At 36.4% G+C, this 16,099-nt stretch overlaps 1 long non-coding RNA gene across 1 annotated transcript in view; it reads right to left on the bottom strand.

Annotated features, from left to right (window-relative positions):
- Positions 1-16,099, bottom strand: part of LOC122802043 — a 40,961-nt gene that overhangs the window by 11,386 nt on the left and 13,476 nt on the right. Inside the window, exon 2 of the long non-coding RNA XR_006364855.1 lies at positions 2,839-2,962. This is a non-coding gene — a long non-coding RNA (uncharacterized LOC122802043). The remainder of the gene's footprint in view (positions 1-2,838; positions 2,963-16,099) is intronic.

The following is a 16,099-nucleotide window of genomic DNA, read 5'->3' as shown; positions in this document are numbered from 1 at the left end:
ACTCCATCCTGCCTGTACTCTCTTCTTCACCTCTATTCCACACTCACCGCTACTCTGAAACTATTGACCCCAAGTATTTAAACACATCCACTTTACCACCTCTACTCTTTGCATCCTCACCATTCCTCTATCCTCCCTCTCATTCATACACATATATTCTGTCTTAGTCCTGCTGACCTTCATTCCTCTTCTCTCTAGGGCATATCACCATCTCTCCAGGGTCTCCTCCATCTGTTCCCTACTCTCACTACAGATCACAATGTCATCTGCAAACATCATAGTCCACGGGGACTCCTGTCTGATCTCGTCTGTCAACCTGTCCATCTCCATTACAAATAAAAAAGGGCTCAGCGCTGATCCTTGGTGTAACCCCACCTCCACCTTAAATGCATCCATCACTCCCACCGCAGACCTCACCACTGTCACACTACCCTCGTACATATCCTGTACCACTCTTACATATTTCTCTGACACTCCTGACTTCCTCGTACAATACCACAACTCCTCTCTAGGCACCCTTTCAAATGCTTTCTCTAAGTCTACAAAAACACAATGCAACTCCTTCTGACATTCTCTGTACTTCTCCAACAACACTCTCAGAGCAAACATTGCATCTCTAGTGCTCTTTCTCAGCATGAAACCATACTGCTGATCACTAATCATCACGTCCCTTCTTAATGTAGCTTTCACTACTCTTTTCCATAACTTCATTCTGTGACTGATCAGTTTAATCCCTCTGTAGTTACTACAGCTCTGCACATCATCCTTATTCTTAAAAATTGGTACCAAAACACTTTTTCTCCATTCCTCAGGCATCCTCTCACTTTCCAAGATTTCATTAAACAATCTGGTTAAAAACTCCACTGCTATTTCACCTAAACACCTCCATGGTTCCACAGGTATGTCATCTTGGCCAACAGCCTTTCCATTCTTCATTCTCTTCATAGCTATCCTTACTTCCTACTTGCTAATCCATTGCACTTCATGATTCACTATCCCCACATCATCCAACCTTCTCTCCCTCTCATTCTCTTCATTCATCAATCCCTCAAAGTACTCTTTCCATCTCCTCAACACCCTCTCCTTGCTTGTGAGTATGTTTCCCTCATTATCCTTTATCACCTTTACCTGTTGCACATCTTTACTAGCTCGGTCCCTCTGTCTAGCCAATCGGTACAGGTCCTTTTCTCCCTCCTTAGTGTCCAACCTTTCATACAACTATACGCCTTATCCTTATCCTTAGCCTTCGCCACCTCTCTCTTTGCTATGCACCTCAACTCCTTATACTCCTGTCTACTTTCTTCATCTCTCTAACAATCCCACTTCTTCTTTGCCAAAGTCTTTGTCTGTATACTCCCTGTACTTCCTCATTCCATCACCATGTCTCCTTGTCATCCTTCCTCTGCCCAAATGTGATACCAAGCACCTTTCTAGCCATCTCCCTTACTAGCTCTGCTGTAGTTACCCAGCTATTTGGTAACTCTTCACTGCCACCCAGAGCCTGTCTTAGCTCATCCCAGAACTCCACCTCACAATTACCCTTTTTCAATTTCCATCATTTGATCCTTGGTGCTGCCCTCACACTCCTCCTCCCCTTCTTGATCACCAATGTCATCCTACAACCCAACATCCTATGCTGCCTAACTACACTTTCTCCGGTCACCACTTTACAGTCTCCAATCTCCTTCAAACTGGCCCTCCTATATAAGATATAATCCACCTGTGTGCATCTTCTTCCACTCTTGTATGTCACCCTATGCTCCTCCCTCTTGCAAAAATACGTATTCACCACAGCCATGTCTATCCTTTTTTGCAAAATCCACTACCATCTGACCTTCTGCATTCCTTTGTTTAGCACCATACCTACCCATCACTTCCTCATCCCCTCTGTTCCCTTCACCAGCATGCCCATTGAAATCTGCTCCAATCACCACTTTCTCACCCATGGATACAGTCATCACCACTTCATCCAATTCACTCCAAATTTTTTCTTTCTCATCCATTGCACACCCAACGTGTGGAGCATATGCACTAACAACATTCATCATTACACCATCAATTTCCAGCTTCATAAACATCACTCTTTCTGACACTCTTTTCACCACCAAAACACTCTTAACATACTGTTCCTTCAGAATAACTCCTACACCATTTCTCCTCTCATCCACACCATGATAAAACAATTTGAACCCACCTCCGATACACCTAGCCTTACTCCCCTTCCATGCGTGTGTGTGTGTGTGTGTGCGTGTGTGTGTGTGTGTGTGTGTGTGTGTGTGTGTGTGTGTGTGTGTGTGTGTGTGTGTGTGTGTGTGCATAAAAGCATGTATACACGCACACACACACACACATACACACACACACACACACACACACACACACACACACACACACACACACACACACACACACACACACACACACACACACACACACACACACACACACACACACACACACACACACACACACACACACACACACACACACACACATACCCACACACACACCTCTCATTTTTTTTCTATTCTCATCACAGTTAGAGTGAAACAGTGATAAGTTCAGGGAAGCAGGCTGTCTCTTGACACAAGAAGCCTAACATAGATTTGCACTTTTGTAAAGTTAGAACTTTTCTTCCATAAAGTATACTTTAAAGTACACAGCATTGTCTTTTCATGCTATCTTGTATTTACAGTAAAATGTTAATATTTAAGATGCATCATTCTGTTATGTGTCACTGCTGTACTCTGAATTTAAGGATGAGTTAAATTATCCAGTGGTAATTATAGAATTTTTGAGACTCTAAGGTATAGTACATAATGATAATATGGAATATACTTGGCAGGAAAAAGACATCCAAAAACGTTTTCTCTTTTCTCATATATACGGCAATGCAGGCGACAGACACCTCGAACCTTTCGGCAACCGAAGATTTCTTCTTTTTCAATATCATTTTGTTCACCTGTGAACAAAAATGACAGATACAGTATTCTGCAATGCCCTTTGCTTAACTTTTTACATTTACCTTGGTTCAAAGTCATTTCAGCAACATATTAATGTACTGCAAAAGAAATTTAATAAAGAGCATCAATATAATAGTATAGAAAAAAACTTAAGCAAAGAACTTCATTCCAAAAATCTCAGAACTCTATAATATGTCAGTAGTAATTTTTTGCACTATGTATAGTTGTGGCATGTGTTATCTGCATGACTTCAGTCAAACCAGAAGCCTTTTTTCTCTTCAACTCAAACTCAGCTGTACCTTATTCAGTGAAAGAAGTTTGTATCTGCTTAACTAAATGCTTTGACTTAAAAAAAAAATTGAAAAACTACTGTATCAAACATGAGAAAGAACCTGGTTTGAAACACTTGGCTTTTTTAAATACAGTAGAACTGACATTCATGACTAGTTTCCAACAAACCAACATGAGCAGCTGTACTTTCTAATAGCTGTCATATGAAGAGTCACATGATTACATTTCTAAACTACCATCTGACTACTTTACTACTAAGGGACACTTTTGTCTTAAAATGAGCTTTTTTTTAAATAAGTAAATGTATTTTTTCTTGCAAGTACGCAGCCCCGGTTAAAGTATGTTGGTTTTAATTGCAGTGCATTTTCAGTATTTCATCAAAAATGTTTAACACCATACTGCTCTGAGATTTTAGTGTAATTTAAAGGGGCAATTTAACAGTGTCCATATGCAGCAGGCATGTGAACTGTAACACTGAATATGCAGATAGATAATGCACAATTGTAGTGTATGTCAACTTGCTTATATTAGGTTTAAATGCTCTCTCTCTCTCTCCCTCTCTCTCTCTCTGTCACACACACAAACACTAATATATATATATATATATATATATATATATATATATATATAGATATATATATATATATATATATATATATATACGTGTGTGTGTAAATATATATATATATATATATATATATATATATATATATATATATATATATATATATATATATATATATATATATATATATATATATATATATATATACACACACACACAGAAAATATGTATGAGCATCCACAAAATATGCTCATATCAAGAGTTACAATGAAAGTATTGCCAGTTATATACAGTGGTTTCCAATGGAAGCTGCACAAAGGTAGGCAGTGTCATAATGTACAGGTAGCATCTTCCATGTAAGTCTTCAGCTTCAGCTAACACAAATAGAGCCACTGTAGTCATGTACATATTCAACACAGATCTAAAAAGCTATACATCACAACTGATGTAACATAAAATCTGCAGGCATACCTTCGTATCATGCACCTACACTATTTCCACATGTAGAGGTAATCCCATATATCTGAGCATCTTAGAATACTACAGCCATGTACGACATATGGGCTACAATATTGTGCTTTTCAATACCATGTATCACTCATGGACCTCATTACCAAGAAGTGGTTCAGAATTTTCAGGACTGATAGCATATAACTTCAATGTTTGTGACTCCTTGTTGAGTCCAATCATAAATGTCATGAGCCACAAATTTTTCAGAGCAAGTCAGCTCTGTTGTTGTAGAGGAAAATTATCTTTGCTATGAGACAGCCTGGTTTCATGGGCCAAGGACCTGAAAGAGCTGGTGAGAAAGGGAGGAATGATGAGGTTGTTTTTACTCATCCCTCTTCAGAGAAGCCATGGGGATGTCAGTCAGGTGTCAGACAGGCCATTCTTGAAGACTCATTGAAGATCTGATCCATGAACAATGGCCTGAGTAGGTGAATGTGCATGCAATGACAGGGTGTCACAACTTTAGGAGAGGACACAACTGCACCAGAGGAGACACTCATAGTAAGATCTTGCAATGGTCTCTGAATAATGCTGTCATAGAGGAGATGGCCTCCCAGATCTGTGTCAGGTCATCTTCTATGAGCAGCAATGGTTGTTCACAATCTTACTCTTCTCCATTATCTGGTAAGGCTGGCCTGAGCGTTTAAATACTTGGGTGATTCTGTATAATTCTGGTACAACAGTGACAAGGGCTCAGGAGAGCCACACTTCTTCAGATGTCATCACATCCTGTAGAACCACCATGAATTTTAAAAAAAAGGTCCTACAGATGAACATGCATGTGATGCAGGATATATTAGCACAGTGAGACATGAGCAGAGTAATATCTGTATATGTAGCTGATAACGGTTATGTGGTAGTCTGACCAGTATGACCATACTTGTGTACAATACTGAGCAAGAAGCTGGTGTTGGTTCATGCATATTGGTAATACAATTACTGTGTTCAGAAGGTCGCTGTGACAATGTGGTCATATACCACTCCTAAGTAGTACTAGTAGCTGCACTAACCAGTACCTAATACTTTTATGAAAGGGTATTCATACTGGTAAAATTATAATTAGCATATTACCCAATCACTCATGAGCACTTGTTGCATATTTGTAGGAAAGGATACATGATTACATAGCAGGAGAAATGTAATACTTAGACCAGTAGTACCATACGCAAGTTATATGAAATACATTCAACATGCAGTTTATTTATACACAACCAGTTTAACAATCACATGTGTGATGAACATTATGCATGTTAAAAATGATATGTTATAGGTCTATCGTTTGTTATAAATGTGCAACATTGTTGTTTTTGGGCAAAATGATAGCTGGGGGATTAATGTGACAAGGGACTGGTGTACCACACTGTGACTTCCAATGATATATTGCTGATACACTTAGGGTGTTGTTGTTTGATGTGTCAGTTATCACTAGTGAAGGACCGCTGGATTTATGTAAATCACTTATGAACTTCTGACTTTGCAGGTGTTGCAGTGTGGTGTGTGGGAAGCAACACTGTAATAAGACATGCTGGTGACATGTGACTAAAAATCAGGTAAGGACATAGAGTATACAATATAACATTAAGAGATAATAATTCATTTTCTTGGTATGCAGCTTAGGGATTTCACAACCATTAAATATTACCCAAGAGCCTTTGTTGGATGTTATCTAAGTTAACACCACATAGCTCCAGCTAGGAATTACAAATGTAAATATGGTATTCCACATATTGTACAGATTGCTGTCACCCTCCACCTATTATTCATCCTATTTTGCACATCAGCTATTTGTACAGTTTGCTGTCTGAACAACAACTAACTACTGTCACTCCATAATGACTAAACAGATCACCACATATGAAACAGTTAACATGGATGATCTTAGATTAGAAATAAAAGATGCTACTGATAATTAAGCTTGTAACTGTATTTTGACTTTATGCAATGTTGGTTTCAGTTGTGGTGGTACCACTGAATGCTACTGTACTGCCTGCCACATATATTATACTAGAATGTAGTGGCATCAAAGTGCAGTATGAATGCATGCTAGGACACAGTTCTGTTAAGAGACCATGCATACAGCGTGTATCTGACAAAGACTCATAGGTAATATACAGCTATAGCTGAACAAATGTCTGTTCCACCACTGTATCCAGATACAGCAGATCCATGAAGACATAAGAATTGCAACACATTTACTTTGTACTACCTACAAAAACAGCTTGAGTAGAAATGGCAAACAAGGAATCTAGTAACACAGGGAATGACAGCTCAATTTTTTTTACATTAATTAATACTTCAGTTATACCATTATAACATAATGAAACAAAGTTGATGTAACACCAGACTCTAACAAATGTGCACCTCCATTACCTTACAAACATCTTGCAAATAAGCAATAAGGACAATATGTTACAACATAGAACATGTTATAATGCTATAATGTTCATTGCACATGTGGTTGCTACACTGGTAAACATAATACATGTTGAACATATCTTGTATTGTGCACACCACTTCTATCAGTACATTGTGCACTATCTGTCTAGAGATATGCAGTAATATAAAGACATGCATGGATACTTGAATAATATGTTAGCCACAACTAGAAGTGATAGATTTTCCCATTTTTTCATTTCACCAGTGTGACAGATTCAATCATAACTATATGTGGCAAGAGGTAATACAGCTGCTGGCATTGTTCAGAAGTAGAGAATGAGTGTACTATTACAGTTTCATAAGTCATCACATTACTAGCATATATGGACTGCCGGAGTGCCTTCTGTGCGGAGTCTTCATGTCCTCCCTGTGGTCATGTGGGTTTCCTCTGTTGTTCTGGTTTCCTCCTACACCCCAAAGATGTGCTATAGGTGGATTGGACACTCTACATTGGCCCAAGGTGTGATTGTGTGCATGTGTGTGCCTTCTGTGGAACATTGGGCACCAGGCTGGCAACTCAACACCATAAAACTCCACTGCCAATCGTTCTGCAGATCATTGTTCCACTGTGGTGACCTCTAACTGGGATAAGCTGAAAGGAGATGATGATGATGATGATGACTAGCATATATGGATTACTATTGACTTGCTGTTACTTATTGCTTTGCAACTCCATGAAGATAACATGGGCTGAATATCTTATAGCAAATGAGCTTTAGCAAGATTTTGCAATTTATAACAACACTGAAAACGGCAAACTAGCACACTGTCCAATAGCAAATGACAGTCTTCAATGTTCTACATCAATTAGAGGTCTATAAATTGTTAGGTTTTGTCTCCACTCTTGCTAGAGTGCAAACAAGTAGTAAATTTTAGCTAAATTTCTAAAAAAAAACAAAAAAAGAACATAGCTATTACACTAATCTCAATAAGAACAGAAAAGGTGGATAGACGTATGGGAAAATATGAACGTAATTATAAAAGGAAAAGTGGTTAAGAGAGTAACAGGGGAAACTGAAGATAAGTTGGAATTTGTGAGTGAACAGTTATAGAAGGATGATAATATTACTATGAATGTTCAGTAAAACTTGGAAAGAGTGGTGTTTAATATTTAAGGACAAGTATAAAAAGGTGTATTTAAAGTTAGAAAGTCAGAAAGGAAGGGATGAAAAAGGAGAGTATGCATTAATATGGAGGAAGACAACTTATAATTTGAAAAATGGCAATAGTGATTTTTTTAATTTGGAAAGGGAAATATATGAAAGAAAAAAACAGAATGGAAGTTTTATTATATAAACCAACGAATTATATTATAGGAAAAAATGAAGAGGTATCACCTCTTTAGCATAAATTGAAAAAAAAAACTAGTACTGAAATAATGAAAGAGATAAAAAATAGAAAAGGAAAAGTAACATATAAACATGAAGATATCTGGAATGTAGCAAATGATTATGTAGTTAGAATTTGCACAGATCAAAGAATATGATAACATTCAGTAGAATGTTAACAAGTTTTCACAAAAACTAAGGGAAGATTTAGAAGAAAAAAATCAAAATGGAAGGTCTAAACAAGGTACTCAAGTTGGTGAGGGGAAAGCTCAGTAGCAGGAAATTATGGTATAGGGTATAGAATATGCAAAGGATTAAAAGAATAAAAAAAGAAAGTTATAAGGGGTATACATTTTCTATGCAAAAACGAGAGAGAAATGAAATAAAAAATGGATACGAATCATAATAAATAGTACATATAATAAATTCTTTATGACGTTAACACAGTTAAGATTATATAAAATAAAATATAAACTAATACATATATATATATATATATATATATATATATATATATATATATATATATATATATATATATATTTATATTAAACCTGTTGCATCTCCTAACTTTCTTTCTTTGTTAGTAACTTCTGCTTAAACTAATCTCCTAAACCCTCAGCTCTACTACTATAGCCCTACTTTATCCCCCTTCCATTTTCCACACTATCTTTTTCCCCCACTTCCTATCAATGTCTATACATTGTCCTTCTTTTGAACAATTATCTTTTTTTAACTCTCATATGTAATAAATTTTAGTCCACTACTATCAGTGCAACCCTTAATATTCATAATTTTTCTTTTGTTTTTCTCTTTATACTTAATTTCCTATTTGCAGTATTATTTTTAATAGTTTTTGTCCTGTATGTTTATCTTTGCTTATGTTTTCTGGGGCTCTTTCCCTTGGGTCTCCACTGAAATTGGGTTGCTTACTAGCAATGCAATGCAAACAGTTAATGACCTTTTCTTTTTTACAATTATTTTTTATTGTGATTGTTATTTAATATTTGTATATTGTCACTTTATTTGTACTTATGTTTGCTGGGGCTTTTCCCCTTGGGTCTCCACTGAAAATAGGTTTGTTTGCAAACTCAGTTGAAATAACCCAGTTAACAAATGTGAAATAAATAAATTAATAAATAAATAAATATATTTATATATTTTCTTTATCAGAAATTCCAGGATTATCTTAATAAGGGATAAATTTGATCAGAATATATAACTAATCATCTTCATGAAATTGTTGATATCACTAGTAGAATTACAGAGAATATCATTGTTTTTTCAGATTCAGGACTTGCGAGTTCAGTATAACTCTTCTCAACTGGTGGATACAGAACATATGACTAGATCAATGGAAAACACTGGACGGTATGAATGGTCACTTGTGCAGATGGGATAGGGATATTCCTGATGCTTATGAATGAGAGTAGCAAAAGCATGATTCATACAGGCCATTTACACTAATGCACAAGGCGTGAAAAATAATGAGATGCAAATGAGAAATGCTGTAAAGCACAATATGCTAATAAGGCAGTTTTGCAATTCACAGTCCGACATTCCATTGGTGCGCACATCCATTGTTAAATGTGATACTTTATCTCTGATATTGAAGTTGCAATCCATGAACTTGTTTGTCCAAGTATTTCCTTAACACACACATTAATTATTTCCTCCAGCAACCTATACATTAATTTGTATTAAGTATGCACAAGCACTAAAAATGACACAATAAATTATTTTGCCCAGTGTTCATTTAAGCAGTCTGACCATGTATGCACAAGTGCATTCCTGACAAACAAATTATTTCTCCAAGTGACTCCTTCAGTAACATTTCCTAGTATGCACAAGACTGAAAGTAAGTATTCTCCCTAGCAACCCCTTCATGAACATGCCCCAGGAAGCATGTACAGTAAAATAAAACATTTCACCTAAGTGACCCCTTCAGTAATACTTCCAGGTATGCACAACCACTAAAATAAAACATTTCACCCAAGTGACTCTTTCAGTAATGTGTCCAGTTATGCACAAGTACTGATAAAAACATTTCAACAAGTGATCCCTTCAGTAATTTGTCCAGGTATGCACAAGCACTAAAACAAAACATTTTACCCAAGCGACCCTTTCAGTACCTTTATTCACTGGGAAATTGTTTAGCATATGGAGAAGAAAGGAAATTGTATGATTATAAGATGCAGATTATGAAGTAAAAACAAGAGAACAAACTGCAATATGACAGAGGAAGCAGACAATAAAAGTAATTAGAGAAAATGGAATATCCAAGTGTGTGATGGTCATTTTATTGTATAATATTAGGGCAACTCACAGAGTCATGGAGCAGTTATAATTAATGCAATATATGAGCTGCTGTTCTGAGTGAATAAGAGGAGGACTTTGTATTTTTTTAATTATATGTTTGCTTGGGATTTGTTACACTGGGATAGGCTGACTTTCTACACATTGGCTATAATAAATATGAAGCTACATACCCCCTATCTATCAAAAGACACTGGAGTAGTAGTCAGAAGGACAGATGATCTGATTTTATAAATCAGTGCTGCACCATTTAATTACTGATTGAAAGGCCGAGCTTCTGTTTGTGATTTTTTAAAAAAATGTGCCGTTCTTAGAAATGACAATTCAAATAACTGCTAGTATTCAAGACCATGATTTTCCTAAGGGAAATACCATTGTAGGTCCAAAAAGAATGGACTGGTATTGACTGGTAGACTGGCCCCAGATTAGACCCTCTGAGATGAACAATTTTGGATATGACTTTGAATACATATAGGAGATCATAGAATATGTTCTGGTTGTTAAATGATAATGACAGTGAAGTTTCTAGCCCTTTATAAAATGTCAGGCTGTTGTTTCTTAAGGAAAATGTGGGTAAAGAGGGTCTTGGCAGGAGTTCCTTAACTATTTAAAAGTGACCAATTCCAAGTTAAGTGCTGTATATAGCACACCTATAGTATACTGCTACCCTACGTTGCATTACTACAACATACTTAGTGCTATACTTTCATAATCCAGCATTTCCCATGTTCTACTCTTCCTGTATATAAATAGGAGCCAGATTTACACTGAGACATAGTAAACATTATTTTTGTCCATGCGCAGCTGAAGTTGAGCTCCTATGTGTTATATTACTCTTTGCTCTCTGGTGCATCTGTGGCATAATCTGAGCATTACCCTTTGTTTTTTTGTTTTCCACTTTTCTAATGAAAAGAAAAAAAGAATCATTCCTATCAAGCCACTCTATACAAAGGGAGATGACCAGATGCAAAAGGTCAATATACTGCTTCTAGCTGGTATTTCTGTTAAGTGTTACCATCTCATTATATTGAATAACATAAGCAGATGTGCAATGGGCATTACAAGAATGTTGCCTCTGCCTATGCAGTGATATTCTTTCTCTTTCTGCCCCACTCCCTCATGTAACAGTTGGTGTCATTATCTTCTGGGTTCCACTAGAAGCTATGATGTGGGGATGATGCTAGCACACCCTGCTGAAAGAGGTAAGCCAGCACTATCTCATCCTCCTATCATACCTTTATCAGCTCCTCCCGTGACAGGGTCACTAATTCCACCTGGATGGTTTAATATCTCTGATGTCAGGAAATGAACCAAGTAAATATTAATTCATAATGTATTATAATGTTATGGACTGCACATGCATTTGATAGCAGACCTCCATTCCACACCACTTGTGCACTCGTATACATAGTGGTAAATTATGGGACAGTGCCAAGCCTCCCACAAAGCAAGGTAAGAGTACCTAGAAGGGATAGTTGCAATGATCTTATATTACCATAATACAGTAGATTTGTCAGGTTACCAACTATTCTGATGACATTCAGTTAAGGTTCACACCAAGCAGGTTGTCAGTCCAGTTGTGCCTCATATATTCAACCAGCACATACAATATACAGCAAAAAAAAAAAAAAACATTGTCTTGGGCTTGTTTTTAAAGTCAAACATTTATATCTGAACATAAAACTGTAGTTCAAACCTGTTTATTCCCTAAGGTCCTATATGCCTTAGTTTTCACTCTCAGCCAAAATGGGTCAACCTTTAAATACATTTGTAAATTTTGCAGACAACCAAGTAACCATATTAAATACATGACTGTCTTGCATTTCAATCACTTGTCTGGATGCAGCTAACTAATCCATTAGCCTACACTCACATTATGACTGCACACAGCATTCACTATAGCCTGAAAAGATGCCCCATCACCAGCCAATTACAAATCTGGTGCTCACTCCACAGAGAACTGCATTCACTGCATCAAAAATTAGTACTTACTCAAAAATCTAGAAACCAAAACTGTAACTATTTATATTCTGTGTATGTTGTTGAACTGTGGAACTCTGCCCTAACAACAATTAGAAATATCTCATCTAAGATATTAAACTATCACTGAAGATTCACCCGTCAGTGAAACAGTCCTGCATTAACAACATCACTATGACTTAGCCTCCTTATTCTAATCGTATCCTGTCTATATTTGAAAATCAAATCATATCTCTCAGTAATACAGTCCTGTACTTGTACCAGCAGAATTACTCTGTCCCCACCTTATGCACACAAATCAAATAAGTATCATAAAATCCTCAGGCTTTGTTCTCAGGTAAAAGCTGTTGGGATAAAATATGAGATGTCTCATCTGCTATCTGCATAGTAAAATTTCCACATGATCTTTTACATAAACTGTAAAATATTGTCGAATGCTCCATAGATATATGTGACTTTATCAAGCTGTAAACACTGTATATATATTTAACATGGTAGTGACCTGTTAAATTATATATTCTTTAGTGTTACATAGTATACTAATTGTCTGGGAAATATATGTTATCTGGAGCTTCACTATAAAACACTATTGAAAAGGGGCTTTGTTTAGTGAGTGTATCAGTAATCAAGACAGTAACTAAAACAAATAAATACTCAAACAGACATTCCATACCATACATATTACATGCATTGTAGATCATGGGTCTATGTACACCTGTCCAGTAAACAGTGGTGGTTATACACCTGTCCAGTAAACAGTGGTGGTTGACTACTAACAGCAACTGTAACAACTTCAGGACTTGTCATCTCACTGGCAGCATGTCAACTACGGTGATGACTGACACTCATGATTCATATGACAATCAGATGTCTGTCAAGTGATGCCCTGCAGTTACATGCTGCATACAACACATGCGCACACAAACACATACACACACACACACACACACACACACTCACACACACACACACACACACACACACACACACACACACACACACACACACACACACACACACACACACACACACACACACACACACACACACACACACACACATACACACACAGACATGTGCACGCATGTATAGGCACACACACACACACACACACACACACACACACACACACACACACACACACACACACACACACACACAAAAAACTGTAAATAAATACCATGGCTGACAAGCAGAAAAATCAAAAGCAGAGACACGACCCCTTGACTGTTTCTGACAGAATTCATTAAGACATTCCTCTTATGGGTCACTTGTGCAGTTATGGCCCTTGTTATTAGTGCACAATTATTTCTGACCCTTGCTCTTTGGCATGTTCTGGTGGTATACCTATGGTCATTGTTTTCATGGGTTAGTATGACATATAGGGGCATAGCTGTAGAAGTCTAATAACCTTTTTCAGTAACTGAGTGGTATCTAATCCATCCAATGATTAAAACCAGTAGTATTCACATAACTACTCTACCTGTACTTCACCTGTAGTTTGATACTGTACACCTTTCATCTTTACCATGATTCTCTTCCAGTACACAGTCATGTAGCAATGCTTTCTTCATTATCACTGGGTGCTGTGTTGTCAATGAAGTGGTACATTCTCCCCAAACAATCTGGCACTGTATTTCTCATACTGCAAAACATTACCTTCTGAATCAACCGAAATATATGTTTCCAGGCTCTGTTAGAACTGCAGATATATTCTTAAAATGTTATCTTGCCTGAATACTGTATGATTTTCAACACTGTCATGAAATAATCTAATAGTATTATTGACTGACATATCTCACAAAAAGGACTAAATTGACTTGATACTCTATAGATTTTCTTCCATGGGGTACTGTACCTGCAATTGTCCAAAACTATCAGGGCCATTCAGGTAGTTATACTGTTGTTCTCCAAGAAACACTGAAATTATACTTTAGTATCAAGAAAAAGATACATTTATTAATAACTTCACTATTGCAAGACCCAATCATAACAGTGCATAGAGGTGGGTATAAGCACCACCTAAGGAGTGTAATGATTGTTTCTCATGCAAGGGGCTAACAGTGGACATTGACAGCTGTCAAAGAACAGTGGCAGAATGTTAAAGAGCTTTGTTTCTGCCAAATTCCCATGCCTCTCTACTCTCTGCTGTACATGATTTTTATCTCATATTTTAACTCGTTCCTTCATAATTTTTTATTTTTTTTCCTGTTAATTCACTAAAGATTAGTCAGTCAAAAATTCCAGACAGCAGAGTTTCATATTTCAGCAAAATAAGATGAACAACATTCTCATAATGACACTTCCTTAAGGAAAGATGTACAACTGGTGACTTCTACTCTTCGGGAATTATCTCTGAAAATGGATAGTTTTCAAGAGAATCTAGAAAATCTTAGAGAAAACTGTCTTAAACAAACAGATGTCTTCAAAGAATTGCTTCAACAACATCAAACTAAACTCTCTGACACGGAAACCGCCGTGAATGACATGGATGGAAGACTAAAAGAAGAAGAATCCCAAACAGATTTCTTCTTAAAAAAATACATGGGTTATTAACAAAACTGATGACCTAAAAACAGAGAAAGAAGATGTAATATTAGAATTTTTGTCTTCCAGAAAAAGCTGAAGGTGAGGACATTATCTCTTTTCTAAATAAGTGGATACCTTAAATTTTAAATCTACAAGAGGGGTTCTCTTATGGTATTGCAAGAGCCCACAGAGCTATAGGCGAACCTGTACCATCCTCTATTTCTCCACCAAGATCAATTATAATAAAATTCTTATCATATATTGACATATATTGGAAAGAACTAATACTTAAACTGCCTGGAGGAAATCCCCTTTGAAGTATGAACAAAACTTAATTAGATTTCATAATGACTACTCAACCAAAGTAATGGATATGTCAAAGCTCTCAAACAAAATAATATTCAAGCTCAAATAGTCTATCCATCTAAAATAAAAAAGTATTATTCAAATGAAACAAGAATCTTTACTAATCCAGAAGAAGCTTCTTCATTCATTAAAAAAACAGTATAATTCCTAGTCCAGAGAACATGAATTGGTCATCTTCTTTGAAAAGAACTTCAGAAAAAAGCTCTTGGACTGACTTAAAGAAAACAAAGATGCAAAGAAGCAAATCTGCTTTATTGAATGCCATCAAACTCAAAGTGACTTATGCTTGGATAATCTCTCTTTATTTCTTGATAATCATTATATGAACTTGCAATATCAGTTCTATTTACAAACTTGGTAAGAATCAAACTTATACAAAATGTTCTTTTTTTGTTTGTTTTTTTCTTTCTTCAGCATCTTAATCTAAGAAAACATTTTAAAAGTAATTTTCTCCTTACAAACAGTAAATGCATGTCTGTTTAGACAATCATTTGATTTCACAGGTATCTGAATTTAGTGTCTATTTTTTAAATAGTTGTTTTGTAATCCTTTATCTTTTTGAAAATAATTAGATGGTTGTGGCTGATGGATGGGTATTGGGGGCTTGTTGTCTTTAATTGCTCTGTTTTCACTTGTGGTTTTGACACATGTTGGTGGGGATGACAATCTTGGTTTTCATTTACTGGCAAGTTTCTTTTTAATTATTATTAATATTGTTTGGTTGACGGTGTTATGTGGAATTTTCCTTAGTCTGGATGAAGGGGGGGGGGGCTTGTTGAAGGTGTGTGTGTGTGTGTGTGTGTGTGTTTGGAGTT

Source organism: Protopterus annectens, chromosome 5.part0 (genome assembly GCF_019279795.1).
Source record: "Protopterus annectens isolate FY-2018-M chromosome 5.part0, PAN1.0, whole genome shotgun sequence".
Taxonomy (NCBI): domain Eukaryota; kingdom Metazoa; phylum Chordata; order Ceratodontiformes; family Protopteridae; genus Protopterus; species Protopterus annectens.
The sequence above is the reverse complement of the archived record's forward strand: the minus strand, read 5'-3'. Positions and strand labels throughout refer to the sequence as shown.